The sequence below is a fragment of the Gymnoscopelus braueri genome (genome assembly GCF_963280865.1).
Source record: "Gymnoscopelus braueri genome assembly, chromosome: 12".
Taxonomy (NCBI): Eukaryota; Metazoa; Chordata; class Actinopteri; order Myctophiformes; family Myctophidae; genus Gymnoscopelus; species Gymnoscopelus braueri.
The window spans coordinates 37,706,996-37,721,995 of NC_137614.1; the positions used below are offsets into that span (position 1 = coordinate 37,706,996).

The 15,000-nt window shown below is 42.9% G+C and overlaps 1 protein-coding gene across 4 annotated transcripts in view; it reads left to right on the forward strand.

Moving 5' to 3' along the window:
• The window catches only part of hdac7a (histone deacetylase 7a), an 86,797-nt gene that overhangs the window by 20,651 nt on the left and 51,146 nt on the right, over positions 1 to 15,000 (forward strand). The gene's annotated exons all lie outside the window — the stretch shown is intronic.

The window sequence follows — 15,000 nt, forward strand, 5'->3', positions numbered from 1 at the left end:
GTGTGTGTCTCTGAAACGCTGAGCTGTTTACCCACCCGGGGCACAATGTGTGAATGTTACAACTACAACCTTTACCTTTACATCCTTGTTACCGTGTGTTTACCGCAAAACAGTAATGCATCGTGGGAATTGTAGGAACAGAACAAGAGTGTCAACGTGCCAGCAGGCTCTCTCTCTCTCTGCATAACCTTAGATTTTATGCTGATTGGTTGAATAATGGTTGAGTCTTTGAGTAACCAAATCGTTGAGCCACCAAAATAAGTACACAGACGCACGCACGCACACACGCACACACACGCACGCGCATACGCATACGCACACACACACACACACACACACACACACACACACACACACACACACACACACACACACACACACACACACACACACATTGGATTAGAACAATGTAGCTTTTGTTGACAGTGGAGTATTTATTATTTTGTAGTTCTCCTTCTTTTGATTGTACCATGACAGTCGTTTTTCCTCAGTTTTCCGAAAAACTAAAGGATGTCATTGATTAGCTTCTAGGTTACAGTTGAACTCCAGTGTGCGTAGTTTGAAGCCAGCATGTACAGTACAATAGATTGAATATATAGAGTATGTATTAAGCAGTCCATAAACAGAGGGTTAAATGTGTATGTTCTCAGTCTGGAGGATTACAATACATGACCCCTTCTGACAGCCTGCATGCACTCAGTGTACCAGGCTCCACTTACAGCAACGTGTGTGTGCGTGCGCACGCGCGTGTGTGTGTGTGTGTGTGTGTGTGTGTGTGTGTGTGTGTGTGTGTGTGTGTGTGTGTGTGTGTGTGTGTGTGTGTGTGTGTGTGTGTGTGTGTGTGTGTGTGTGTGTGTGTGTGTGTGTGTGTGTGTGTGTGTGTGTGTATGTGTGTGTTGTGAGGTCATGTCCGAGGCTACAGGGTCTGGTTACATGTGCGTTTGTCCATCCAGGCCAACTGACACTGGCTCCTTCTTTTGTATCCCTCACGAATCTCTCTTTTTCTTCTAGTTAATCTCTCTGTCTCTGTCTCTGTCTCTGTCTCTGTCTCTCTCTCTCTCTCTCTCTCTCTCTCTCTCTCTCTCTCTTTGTCTCTCTCCTTCCTCTCAAACTCCTTCTCTTCTCTTCGCTTCGCTTCTCTTTTCTATGAACAGGCAAGATGTACATTTATTCCACACATGCCTATTACCTATTACTACTACTGTTGTTAACTAATAGTTCCATGCTAGGCATTAGATATCCAGCACGCCTTATTAACCCTCCTGGGCAACACCTGTGCACTTTCACAATAAAAGAAACACACCTGATTTAACTGTCATTCATCAGTTGACCTATTCATTCTCTATCATAATGAATTCTTTGGGAAGATACATTGTCTGAAGACTGTAGCCTGGACATTTGTATTCTGAGCCGAAACAGCGAAATGCTAAATATACACAACAGAACCTTTCTCCACGTGTTTAAAGGGATGTCGGTACAGTGGAGACATGAAGTTGAGAATGTTTGCTAATTAAAGGCTACAGCACTCGCTAAATATAAGCTTGTTGGGGAGACAGTGTAGGAGAGGCAGGCTGTAGGAAAGCTGAGAGACAGACAGAGTAGGAGAGACAGTCGTTAGGAAAGCTGAGAGGGAGACAGTCATTGTATAGGAGAGACTGACAGTATAGGAAAGCTGAGAGAGAGACCGTGAGAGGCAGACAGCAGGAAAGCTGAGAGGGAGACAGTGTAGGAGAGACAGACAGTAGGAATGCTGAGAGGGAGACAGTATAGGAGAGACAGACAGTAGGGAGACAGCGTCTCAAGCTGCTGGGATTTGACCCCTGGTGGTTGTTGTGGGGTTAACAGCATCCGCAGTCATGTTAGAAATGGTAGACGGCAGTGAAGGAGAGGGCTATTTCTGAACTCAGGAACAAATGGCCCAATTGTCCTGCCTCTAGGTGCATGAAATCACTTGATATGTAACGCTAAAGTCATACAATACCCTCCTAGGGACCTCACAGCACTGGTATGTGTGTGTGTGTGTGTGTGTGTGTGTGTGTGTGTGTGTGTGTGTGCGCGTGTGCGTGTGCGTGTGCGTGTGTGTGTGTGTGTGTGTGTGTGTGTGTGTGTGTGTGTGTGTGTGTGTGTGTGTGTGTGTGTGTCTGTGTCTGTGTGCTTCCATGCACATGTGCACACACAGTGCTATGCAGGGCATTGCCCCGAGGTAACAGTGACCTTTTAGATTTTAGGGCTGTGTCAAATCAATTAGTGTTGGATTAACCTGCCATATGACCGCTGTCCAATTGGCCAGCAGGGACTGTTTATGACTCCCTATGGTCTCTCTCTCTGTGTCTCTCTGTGTCTCTCTGTGTCTCTATGTCTCTGTCTGTCTGTCTGTCTGTCTGTCTGTCTGTCTGTCTGTCTGTCTGTCTGTCTGTCTGTCTGTCTGTCTGTCTGTCTGTGTCTCTGTGTCTCTGTGTCTGTCTCTCTGTCTGTCTGTCTGTCTCTCTGTGTCTCTCTGTGTCTGTCTGTCTGTCTGTCTGTCTGTCTGTCTGTCTGTCTGTCTGTCTGTCTGTCTGTCTGTCTGTCTCTCTGTGTCTCTGTGTCTCTCTGTCTGTCTCTCTCCCTGTATCGTGTGGAGCACAGACACCAGAATGGAATCAAATGTTATCCCCTCCCTCTGTAGACTGTGTGTGTGTGTGTGTGTGTGTGTGTGTGTGTGTGTGTGTGTGTGTGTGTGTGTGTGTGTGTGTGTGTGTGTGTGTGTGTGTGTGTGTGTGTGTGTGTGTGTGTGTGTGTGTGTGTGTGTGTGTGTGTGTGTTGGTGGGGGGGGGGGTTAACGAGACCCTGGTCCAGACCCCTGTGTTTTTCCTGGCCCCTTGACTCCCACTGTGGGGATGACAGGGCGGGTCTTAAGATTTACACTCCGCTGCACGACCGTGTCACATACCCGATTTGAACGTGGCGGCCGTGAGGCTGGACGACAATAACACATTTCTAACTGAAATTCGACACGTTCTTTTTTTGGCGCAGCAAAGTATGAATGAGCCCACATGACCCTCTGTTCGGTTATGTGACATTAAACTCTTCAACCCTATATACCTACTGTAATTGACCGGCGTCCTCCGGGGCAGTGGTTCTCAAACTTTTTCATGTCAAGGACCCCCAAAATGTATTTGGCCGCGGACCCCATCTCAAAATATTTTGTCCCAGGGACCCCCCAGAAGCAAAGATTTGAGTTACAAATATTCGCTGTATAAATATATATATTCAAAGATTTGCACACATTTTCAAGATTTTTCAAAAATAGCAGATCTACAAGCTCATAGCGCGGCACTCGGTGCCGCGCTATGAGCTTGTATATCTGCTATTTTTGAATAGCCAAAGTATAAAAGGTCATAATTATTCTGATGCTATACTTACACATTTTGCTGGGTACCCCCTTGAACCCCCTCAAGTACCCCTGGGGGTCCCCGGACCCCACTTTGAGAACCAATGCTCCAGGGCTCTATACTCAGTCTGCTCCCCTTTCCCCCTGTGCACCACATCTTGTTGCCAAAAATAGCCGATCTACAAGCTCGGCACGTGTCACGTTGCAACTGTAGATCTGAGATCTGATAATGTTGTTAACCCCCAGAATGGGGATGCTAGGGTTCATGCGGTTAATAATGCTACACTTATCTTCACCTATGACTCTGTTTCATTTTCTTTTATTGTGAATCTTTGAATTGTAAAGCTGCAATGCAGGACTTATTTCATTAAATAAAACGTATGTGAATACAATATAACTATCACATCTGCAGGGGTTTAGAGTTGGTCTCTCTACTCTGGGACAGTGGTTCTCAACCTGTGGGTCTGGACCCCCACATATTTGAGGGGGGGGGGGCCCAAATGACAGTGAAGTGGCAATTTAAGGACTTTTAAGGACATTTTTAATACCAAAAAAAAAAAAAAAAGAGACCATTACTGCATCAAAAGTAATCAACAAACGGCACTATAAAAACTGGTCAAACATTGGCCAAATTGTCAAATAATATAAGAAACGGGCAAACATTGTGAAAATAGCCGATCTACAAGCTCACAACGTCGTGAGCTTGTAGATCGACTATCTGCTATTTTCACAATATTTATCTGTGGAACCGAAAATGTAAATGCCTCAACTCCTACATTCCAAGGGCTTGTCAGGGTGGGGGGTCTCCAGTTCAAATATTATTATTTTGGAGGGGTCCCCAGTTCAACATATACCAAGCAGTACTGCCAAGTAGGGAGTCCATCTTGTAAGAGTGGTGGATGTTTGTAGATCAAATCCCAGGTAGGACATGAAACTTAAGGCTAGCAGCTTGAACAGTTTGCGCTCAAATGTGTTAAAGGGGTAGTTCACCCCCAAAATAACTTTTTTTCTATTGATTACTGACCATCTGGAGCCTTGAATTCATAGATATTTTTTTGTTTTTGTCACATTCCTAAGCCAATAATTTGATTATAATAAATGTGTCCCCATTGATTCCGGTAGGAGACACAAATGCATTTGTGTCTCCTACCGGAATCAATGGGGCTAAATTTATTATAATCAAATAATAAAGGAAGGAATGCGACAAAAACAAATAAATATCCATGAATTCAAGGCTCCATGGGGTGAGTAATCAATAGAAAAAAAGTTATTTGGGGGGTGAACTACCCCTTTAAGAGTTGTCATGATTCTGAGGAATCAAAATGTCAGTCATTTGTGTTATATTAGCACCTTTATTCACGAAAAGGCTCAAAGTAGTCCGAGCTGTTCCAGTGTGTTCTTTCACTTGCTGCTGCTGTGTCCCGCTCAGCTGTGACGCACCGGACCTGCCTTAACTTGGCTGAGGTTGCGGTAGAAAAAAAGTGTGTCTCTGAACACATGCAAATCTGAATTTAACTCTGAGAGTGTAAAGAAATTACCCAATTACTTTTTTTTAAAGCCACAGTGGTCCATTTTTATACTTACAGTGAACAGGAGGATTTGTGTTGACAGCAGACTGTACTGTTCATAGAACGCCGAAGTCTGACGTCATTTACACATCCTTTGTTTGTCTACCTGGTTCGCAGTTTTCCACCCCCGTTCTGAATCCCATAGACGTATTTAATATCGCGTCAAATAAGAACTGTGTTCCAAAAATAAACAAATGACCACGGCGGGTTGACTCTTATGGATATGAAGCATCAACTGACGGTGAGAAAACGCTAATGTTACTTCCGCCGAATTAGTTACATTTTCGCCAGAAACAGACTGTATCAAATATAAGTGACTGACTATCATAAACGATACAGAACCTCCTCCCTGACAATAACGCCGACACGCGGTGTTTATTTTTGGACCACAATTCTTATATGAGACGATTCTAAGATGACCCAATGTTATTCTCCATAGAGAAATTACTTCCGCAAACCTGGGGATGAACGAGTGACGTCAGGACTTCGGTGCTCTATTGTGGATGGTGTTTATAATACACATCCTCACACAAACTGACAGAGCTGCATGGCTAACTAAAAGCATCTCCCATCTGTCTGGAGCTGTGTGTGTGTGTGTGTGTGTGTGTGTGTGTGTGTGTGTGTGTGTGTGTGTGTGTGTGTGTGTGTGTGTGTGTGTGTGTGTGTGTGTGCGTGTGTGCGTGTGCGTGTGCGTCGGTGTGTGTCTGTGTGTGTCTGTGTGTGTGTGTGTGTGTGTGTGTGTGTGTGTGTGTGTGTGTGTGTGTGTGTGTGTGCGTGTGCGTGTGTCCATGGCACTGTGTGAGTGTGTGCAGGAATTTTAATGTGCTTGTCTTTTGTAGTGTGTGCAGACAGGGGAGTGAGGTTGTGCATATTCATGAAGCTACAGGGCTCTGTGCTGAATCCTCACTGCAGCTTAAAAGGCAAAAAAAAAAACACAGAAAATAAAAGAAAAAATCAATCAACATTATGTCGCTGTCGGGTGGAAACCTAGAAAACTTTACTTTTTAGGAAATGGAAAATAATAACCTGTATTCCAATGGATCCAATGTAGTTATTATTTAGTCACAAGTTCTTGTTAATACTTTTCATTGGTTCAATAATATTTATAAAGCCCATGCACGCACACTTTACCACTTTCACTTTCCACGTAAAATTAATTCAGATAGCAAAAATGTACAAGATCTACAAGTAGGGAATTCATTTACAACAAACAAAAAGTTTAAATATGGGGATACGAGTTTTGTGCCCGACAGTTATGATTTATCAATTTAAATCAATATCAATGTCATTCTACAAAAACATATTTTCATTTGGAAAGGTGAAGGTGGCACATGTTATTTTGGCTGAGCACCGTGTCTTTCACTGAGGCATAAATTAGACGTTAGACACACAGATAGTACAGAAGATTGTGGAGGAAAGAGAGAGACAGATTTATTGTTGGATTAATTTCATAACCTGCTTTGGGCAATGTGCCATCCTTTTAAAACAGCCTTTGAATGAGAGAGAGAGAGAGAGAGAGAGAGAGAGAGAGAGAGAGAGAGAGAGAGAGAGAGAGAGAGAGAGAGAGAGAGAGAGAGAGAGAGAGAGAGAGAGAGAGAGAGAGAGAGAGAGAGAGAGAGAGAGAGAGAGAGAGAGAGAGAGAGAGAGAGAGAGAGGGGGGAGGGAATTAGAGAGAGGGGGGAGGGAATTAGAGATAGACAATGAGAGAGACAAAGAGAGAGAAAGGCAGAAGAGAAAACAGAAGAAAAAAAGAAAGGTAATCAGAGACAGAAACAGAGTCTGAGAGACCGCCAGAGAGAGAGAAAAATAGAAACAGAGAGAGATATATATAAAGCGAGAGAGAGAGAGAGAGAGAGAGAGAGAGAGAGAGAGAGGTATTCAAACAGTGAGAAATAGATGGAGAGAGAGAGAGAGCATGTAAAGAGGAGAAGGGGATGTAAGCAGATGTAGAGCTGTCAGTAAGGTGTCATTATCTACATAGTTGTGTGCTAACGTCTATGTAGCGCTCCGCTAATAGCAGGCCTTCTCTTGTCAGAGGCTCAGATAGGGCCGCTGTTGTGCGGAGATGTGTTCCCCCGTCGACTTGTGTTCAGTGTATAAACACCACACTTACTGGCAGGAACAACCTCGCCCTGACCTAAATGGACCACACCAGGCTCATTTTGACTCATTAGCACAGATTGTCCCTGTTGTGCGCGAGCAGTGTTTTTAGTACATGTCAGCCTACATTTTAAACACTGTCGTTCATGTTGACACAGTGTGGAAAAAACACTCAATGAGACTTTAAAGTCGCTAGTGTTAGGCAGGGCTGAGCAATTCCATTGACGTTATGTTGAAAGAAGAGACTAGAACGTCTGTACGTTTGGATAGTGTAATGTGATGTGACATAATGTTGAAATAAATCTATTTTATTGTCACATCACAGCTCCATAATTTTTGTTATTTTCAGAAATAATTTTAAATAAAGAGAAAAAATAAACAGCAAAAAATGTAAAAAATCTAAGATATCTACTTACGCGTAGCATAATCGAGCTGGTACAGTATGTACATGAGGTTAGACAGAAGCTGCTCGTTTTAAAGGCTGCATTGACTGTTCTATGCCATTTGGTCAATTGTCCGGCAGCGCTATGTAGGTAGAGGTAATTGAAAATCACTACATTGTTTATTACTCTAATATGGCCGTTGAGACAAATGTTTGTACACATGAGTGCTGCAGCAACCTGCTGAGTTTGCATCTTCTATTAGAACGTTTGTCTGCTAAATTGAATTTTAGATTAGGTTAAATGTTGTTTGACCCAAACTGGACTTGTTCAATAACTGTGTAAAAGATGCAAAAGTGTCATTCTAGATGTTTATTCTAAACAAACAAAAAAATAGTTCAGATTGGGTGTGAAATGTGCCATTTGGGTTTGGCCAAAGTTTGGTCAAAATCGTGGCGCCTACCTTGAAGCATATTTGTCTTTTTTTAGACACAGAATGAGATTGCAGGCTGATTTTTGATAAGCACATGTCTGCTATCGTTTTTGTCAACAAGAAAGCCTTTGATGTCATTGTTGTTCTGTTAGGTAGCTATCAGTCTGTCACCATGCAACTTAAGACGGTTGTTGTTTCATGAGCTAATCATTTGTTGGTTAAAGTAACATTCATTCATTAGTTCATACATAGATAGATTTACGGCATGTTATTGCACTTCATTCTCTATCCAAACACGTTACGGTATTTAATAATTCCAACTTATTGTCAAAGGCCCAAATGTGACACCTATTCTTAGTAGAATGTACCTGACTTATACTTAGTGTGATCTTTCTTCCATCTACACCAAATATCTTGCTTGAAAACACATTGTGCAATTTTCAGCGAATGGTCCCCCAGAATATGCTGTGGCTCAAGTGGTAATTTTCTTTTGACAGTTCGCATTCTGACTAAGACTGAGGAAACAGTTGCATTAATGCTCATCGTCATTACACGCTAAAGATACACACACGCACGCGCGCGCACACACACACACACACACACACACACACACACACACACACACACACACACACACACACACACACACACACACACACACACACACACACACATTGTGTAAACTTCCTGGCATTTGTATTTTATGTGAACCCCACCCATGTCAGGGCAGGATCAAACTGACTTAAAGAATGATCTATTTTACCACACACACACACACACACACCACACACACACACACATGCGCGTACGTGAGGGCACGCATGCACACTTGACTCAAACACGCACAGTCGCGCACACACACACTGTCAGAAATGTGTCACTAATGTTTGTTTTTCTTAGCAGTCAAACATTAGTGTGGTGAGAGACAGGGCGGCAGGTGTGTTGTGTCTGATGATATGGGAACGTTGGGGTGTGTGCGTGTGTGTGCTTGTGCTTGTGCTTGTGCGTGCGTGCGTGCGTGCGTGCGTGCGTGCGTGCGTGCGTGCGTGCGTGCGTGCGTGCGTGCGTGCGTGCGTGCGTGCGTGCGTGCGTGCGTGCGTGCGTGCGTGCGTGCGTGCGTGCGTGCGTGTGTGTGTGTGTGTGTGTGTGTGTCAGAGCAGGGATAGGGAGTGTTCCTTTGAGTGTGCTGCTCTGTTGAGTGGTTTTTATCTGCTTAGGGCTATGCAGAGAATGTGTTTGATGTTGGGAAACCAGTGTGTGTGTGTGTGTGTGTGTGTGTGTGTGTGTGTGTGTGTGTGTGTGTGTGTGTGTGTGTGTGTGTGAGTGTGTGTGTGTCTGTGTTGGGGTGCAGCTGGAGGGTGTTCACTCACACAGTGTAGTGAAGCACACCATTCTGACAAATGATGAAGTCATCTAATCCTCTCTCACCCTGAACTCTGCTGCAACTCAACATGCAGCCAACACACAACAATGCCGCCAGGAATTACCACACAGTACAACCCTGACTGTTATTCTAACTTTGAGAGTGTACGCATATGTAACCAAATGGACCCGTGAGGGTCCATTTGGTTACATATGTGTACACTCTCAGATGTACAAATGGCTAAATGAACACTGAGAAACTGACTGTGCATATGTTACCATCTGAATTATGATATTGGCCAAAATAGAATCCGGGACTTATTTGAATGAATATAAGATCGAGATAGAGTATGTTAATAGAATATAACTAGCACATATGCGGTGGATGGATGTATTCAATTAATGAACATAGCATAACAACGTAACACAATATGTCATTAACAAATACATTATGTTCAAAGGAGAAAAAGTAAAAAAGGTTGGCTGTGAATGATACCTCCTTTCTATGGGAATTTGCATTTATCTCCTGATAGATTTTTTTTCAGGCCAATTTTGAAAGAGGCTAGTGGTCTGCCTACTCTTCCATTGAGACATTTAGGACACCTACAGTATTGTATTGGTTGACCATGTCTGAAGCAGCTGGCGCACCGGATTGAACACATGTGAGTTGATTTGATTTGAAACCCACAGGTTACAGCAGTTTGAGGATAAACATTTATATCCATTGTGGTCCTCTTTATGCACTGCCATCTTTATTAGTTCAGGCGGTTGACATAAAACTTAATTGTAGCTTTAATAAACTAATAAACTGTTATTAGTATTAATGATTTGGGGCACATGCTTCTGTCATTGCTGTTTTGTGAACTGTGTTAATCTCTACCTCCATATGTTTGGAGAGAACAGTACTTACACAGTCTCATACCTGGGAACTTTGAGTGTGACCACAGTATTCTATTGTTTGTCACTTTGAGGGAGCTGACCAGTACAACCACACTGTCCTCTGCTATATTGTACTGGTAGCTGACCAGTACAACCACACTGTCTTCTGCTATATTGTACTGGTAGCTGACCAGTACAACCACACTGTCCTCTGCTATATTGTACTGGTAGCTGACCAGTACAACCACACTGTCTTCTGCTATATTGTACTGGGAGCTGACCAGTACAACCACAGTGTCTTCTGCTATATTGTACTGGGAGCTGACCAGTACAACCACAGTGTCTTCTGCTATATTGTACTGGGAGCTGACCAGTACAACCACAGTGTCTTCTGCTATATTGTACTGGGAGCTGACCGGTACAACCACAGTGTCTTCTGCTATATTGTACTGGGAGCTGACCAGTACAACCACAGTGTCTTCTGCTATATTGTACTGGGAGCTGACCAGTACAACCACAATCTACTGTTAGTAACTGGGAGCTGACCAGTACAACTACAGTGTACTGTTGAACACTGGGAGCTGACCAGTACAATTCTTTTGCCTAATAAAAATGTCAATCAATCAATCAATCAAACCAGTAGGCTACAGCAGTGTTGATTTCGTCGACTAAAACCATGACAAAACATTTCGTCGACTACCTTTTTTCACTGACGAAAACTAAATACAAACAAAATAAGAACTAAGCTATGATGACTAAAACTAAGACTAAATATATTGCCAATTTCGTCAACAAATAAAAACTAAACTAAAATGTTAGGGAGGGACTAGTGGAGAAGAGATCCAGTAGAACTAAAAGACAATACATTTTATGTTTGGTTGCGCTCGGGTGTTGCGCTCTGAAAATAGCAGATCTACAAGCTCACAACGCGTCGCGCTGCGACGCCTTGTAAGCTTGTAGATCAGCTATTTTCAGCATGCAACTAAGTGTAAAATCAGCCATTACGACGGCATCAAGGCACCACCACAATTCATTTTTTTAGTCGACTAAATCAACTGTAGATTTAGTCGAATGTAATCATATGATATTTAGTCGACTAAAACTAGACAAAAGCTAAACATTTCAGATGACTAAAAATATGACTAAAACTAAATGGAATTTTATTCAAAAGACTAAGACTAAAACTAAATCAAAATTTGCTTTCAAAATCAACACTGGGCTACAGCCACATTCCTCTGCTGTTGGTCAGTGAAAGCCTCCGGTGGGTCAGTGGAGGTGGAGTGCTTGGCTAACAGGTCATGCTATTCTTTCGAGAGCATTCATTCCTGGAAGGGTTTTGAGGGGTTGTGACACACAGTCACATTCTGCACAGTAAACTCCTCAGTGTTAGTTTATCCTTCCAGGTCCATTTGGTTACGTTTGTACACTCTCAGAGTTGCATGAAATCTAGTCGTTAACTATGCCTCCATCTGCGGTTCCGCATGTGATAAATGACTGATTTCTGAGGAAGTCTGTGTTTCTGCTCACATCGTTTGTGTTCTAAAAACTATTTTTGCCTTTCTTGCGTTTTGTTAATATCCCATATCAGAGCATTTCTAGTAATTTTTGGATCATTCCTGTGTATCTGTTAAACAAACCTGTGCTGATATTTACCCTGAAAATATCGGTGAAAATGTCTATAATATTTCGTTTTTTAATCCACTTTTTGTGTCAATTTCTGCTCTTCCAACTCACTGCTCATTATTAACCACTTATACCCTATACTTTGTTGATTCCCAAGGGCTAAATATCTTCACCAAAAATATCCGATGTACAAGCTCACAACGCCTCACATTGCAACCCTATTGTGAGCTTGTTTATCTGCTATTTTTTACCACACATACAGAACCCAGTGACCAGCAGCAAGACTGAAACATGAATGACCAATCACTGGTCCCCATTGTTTGCTCAGGAAATCATTTTTAAGTTCTTGCCGTCGTCTGGGTATTTTCCAGAATCTGTAGCCTACAATACACAAAATTCACGACACAACTATGCATGGACACACGGACGCACACACGTGAGGTAAAGGTGAAAAAGTTGCAAGTCACTCAGTGTCAACTACACATGCTACATATTTCATATTTAACCTGTGTGTGTGTGTGTGTGTGTGTGTGTGTGTGTGTGTGTGTGTGTGTGTGTGTGTGTGTGTGTGTGTGTGTGTGTGTGTGTGTGTGTGTGTGTGTGTGTGTGTGTGTGTGTGTGTGTGTGTGTGTGTGCGTGCGTGCACGCGCGCATGTGTTCACACGTTATGCAGTCCGTCGAGTGTAGTTTCAGGCTTCAGGCTAATTTCAACACTTGCTGGAGCTGGAGAATGATAAGCGTAGAAGGAATGTTTATGTAATGTGTGTGTGTGTGTGTGTGTGTGTGTGTGTGTGTGTGTGTGTGTGTGTGTGTGTGTGTGTGTGTGTGTGTGTGTGAGCATGAGTGAGTGACTCCAGGGGTAGTCGTAACGTTGATTCATTCATGTAGTGAACAGTAAGCAGCAGTCTCGCTAGAATTAAAACAGCGTTCCACTCTATTCCTGGAAACAATTCCCTCTTTACCAACACCTGTCATCGTTGTAAATCCCTTCTACACACACACACACACACACACACGCACACACACACACACACACACACACACACACACACACACACACACACACACACACACACACACACACACACACACACACACACACACACACACACACACACACACACACACACACACACACACACACACACACACACACACCTTGTTATTATTATAACACTTGAGGATGAGGACATCAAAATTGTTAGGACGGCAATTTCATAAATGCCACTTTTACCATTTCCCCCCTCATTTTTTACCTTAACGCTTGGGTGACACAGACACGCAACTACTATAAGTATAAATCAGGCATAACTCCATCCCCAACCCCTAATCATAACCTCTAAATGTCCAATCCTAACCCTAAACCCAACCTGAATCCTGAACTGAATGCCAAATCATATTTTTTTAAACATAAAACAACCATTTCTCTTGTGGAACAATTGGTCCTCACAGGTCCTCCATTTCTCAAACTTTACTTTACTGGTGGGGACATTTGGCCCTCAGAAATATAGTAATACATGTGTACACACACACACACACACACACACACACACACACACACACACACACACACACACACACACACACACACACACACACACACACACACACACACACACACACATACACACTTTGCGCCTTTTGTACCTCTGTTTTTGTATTTATGCTTTGTTTTCCCTGTGTTATGTACTCTATTTTTGTGTTATGTACTATTGTCTGCTTGCTTTTATATTTTTTGTGGGGACTGCAGATGTGAATTAGCATCTTTGCCAAATCCGGTGTATTTATATTACATCGATATGTATTGTACATTAATATGCGGCATCCCGTCAAAATAAACGAATAAAGTAAAGTAAGTACACACACACATTGCTGCACTCCGACTTGATGACAACCACACACGCTAGCCTGTATACTCAAGAGTACTGTTAGCGCTAAGCTACGAGAAACACCATAAATAGCTTGGTGAGACAAACGAGGCAATCTAGACACACACACACACACACACACACACACACACACACACACACACACACACACACACACACACACACACACACACACACACACACACACACACACACTAAAGACACACTGTGAATTGTCTGTCCAGCTGCTCGGGTAGGGGGCGGGGGTTGACAGCTGTAGATTCCTCCGAGCGAAGGAGGGAGAGAGAGAAGAGAGGGAAAAGCGAGAGAAAGAGGACTGATTGAAACGTGGTGGTGAGAGAGGAATGATAGAGAACGGAGAACGTGAGTGAGAGACTTAAACAGAAAGAGAGAGAGAGAGAGAGAGAGAGCGGGAGACAGTGAGAGAGACAGAAAGCGAGAGAAAGAGAGTCAGAAAGCGAAACTGAGAGACAAAGAGATAAAGAGAGATGATATTACGAAGAGAGCGATGGAGAAAGATATAGAGAGAAAGAGCATGGAGAGAGAGAGAGAGAGAGAGAGAGAGAGAGAGAGAGAGAGAGAGAGAGAGAGAGAGGATGAAAGAAACAGAGAGAGGGAGTGAGAGAGGGGGGGAGAGAGAGAGAGGTGGGGACAGAGAGTATATCATGTGATGCAGTCTAAACTTAGAAATCCTGTGTTGCACAAGACTGATGGAGCAACTCTGAACTCTCCATGTGTGTTTGTACTCCAACAGTTTCACAAAGCACGCCATACACACACTAGGGTCCATTTGGTTACATCTGGACACACTCTGAGTTACAAATGGATACATTAACGGAGAGAATTCCACTGTGTGCCGTTCTCTGTGATTTCAGATTCATCACACACAGATTATATGAAGTTCTGCCGGAACAAGTCAACCTGATCGCACAGTAAAGTCCTAGATACAGTAGTTACAAAAAGAAATGCGCCTTTGTTTATGATATTGTACGAATCAAATGCAGACCTTCCAATATGCTGTGTTTTGACATAAAACTAAACTTAAACCTAACCGTAACCTTAACCAGACTAACTTTGCCTAACCATAATCAAACTAACAGTTTGAAAATTAGACACTGTTAATAAAAGTTGTTAAGGACCACCCCCCCAAGACAAAATAAAACAATTGTGAATTCACCAATTACCGGCCTCCTTAGAACAACCAATGGATTTCTGTTTTTGTCTCCCAGCCAAACAGAGGCTTATCTGAGATTTTCTCTGTCAAAACCTGGACATAAGCCTGCGTTACTGGAAATGATGATGTTAGACAGTGTGTCTGACGACCACATGAGACTAAACCTTAAGTCAAGTTAATTCATTGAAGTAAGCTAAGCATTAACCCCCCCAAAACAAGCCT